Genomic DNA, 1,427 nt, shown 5'->3' with positions numbered 1-1,427 from the left:
TTGGTGGGGTTATCTGAAAAGGTCACCTGCCTTCTTCAAGCAGGGGCAGGCCACACCATTCAACTGAGACTGCCCACGCTCTCTCCCGGGACTCTGGATCCTAGTGGGGTGAGACAAAGAGAGAGAAACTAACCAGAACAAACAGCAGTTGAAGGACATTTGCTCCTATGGCGGAGCCCTAAAGATGCCGTTGCTTAATTTGTGCTAAAAGGACATCTTACGATTTCTTGGTTTCTGTTATTTTCATAACCTAGTTTTCCAACCTTTCTCTTGAATTTGTGAGTTTTCTGAAATTCTCCCAGTAAATGCACTTTTGTGTGCCTTAGCTGGAGTCATTTTTCTGTAGCTTGGGGGAAAAAACACACACAATGATACCCTCTTATAAAAGAAATATAGGAAGTAGTACTGTTTTCCTGAAGCTGAAGACTCCAAGAAGGAAATGCCAGGTCCTCTGCTGATGAGAACTTTATTAGTAGCAATGTAAAGAGACTGACTTTCCTCATAAGCATTAGCTGATTGTTGGGGGCTATGGGGCATTTAAACCATTATATACGGCAAACTTGGAAAAACAACCTGACATTCCTTAGTTAGACAAAGATCTGCATGTCTCTGTCCTGGATCTGCTGCTCTGCCTTTGCTTTCTGGTTTCCCTCACTCTGCTCCCCTGTCCCCTTGAGTGTCTGCTGAGTGTGGGTTGCCCTGCCTCTTTTAGTCTTCACAGTCTGGGCAAAGGCAGGTTTCAGCTGCCACTGTCCCCCCAATTACTGATCTGGGAACTCCACACCACTTCCAAGCCACCCCTATGCTTCAGATTGAACCCTAAGCTCTCTACTGAGAGTAGAATAGAAAATGCAAGCTACTACCCTCATATTCTCTCCCAAAGAAAAAGGATATTCTTAACAAATTCTGTGGTGACAGGAGAAAACTATGATCACTTTATTAAAGTTGCCTCCATCCTCTGAAAAGAAGTCCCTAGGCTGCAAAACGAGCCTCAGTTCTCCTTTTGTCTACCATGCCCCTCATTCTCAGTGGAAGAATGAACCTTCCCCTTGGGCAAATTTACAATTCCCTATTACAAATTCCTCCTTCATACTGGACAAGACAGGTATCTTCACCACATGATAAAGACAGTGGGTAAAACATTTTAATATCCTGAGGAGATTATAGGGTTCAAGAGTAAAAGGCAAACATTACAACAGGCCTGTGTGGTTGGCACTATACAAATTCCTACAGTTTGATTAAACTAGAGTTCTACAAAGATGATAAAATGAATGAAATAATTTTATGACTCATATTGAAAAGACATGTGCTCACATCATTTTCAAGTATTATCTGAAGGCCAAGGGAGAAAATCATGTCAAGACAAGGTCAAAGTAAAGCAATAATTACTGTAATATTTGTGTTCCCAAATGTCCCAGTGTTTTATT

This window comes from Cynocephalus volans, chromosome 7 (genome assembly GCF_027409185.1).
Source record: "Cynocephalus volans isolate mCynVol1 chromosome 7, mCynVol1.pri, whole genome shotgun sequence".
Taxonomy (NCBI): Eukaryota; Metazoa; Chordata; class Mammalia; order Dermoptera; family Cynocephalidae; genus Cynocephalus; species Cynocephalus volans.
The sequence above is the reverse complement of the archived record's forward strand: the minus strand, read 5'-3'. Positions refer to the sequence as shown.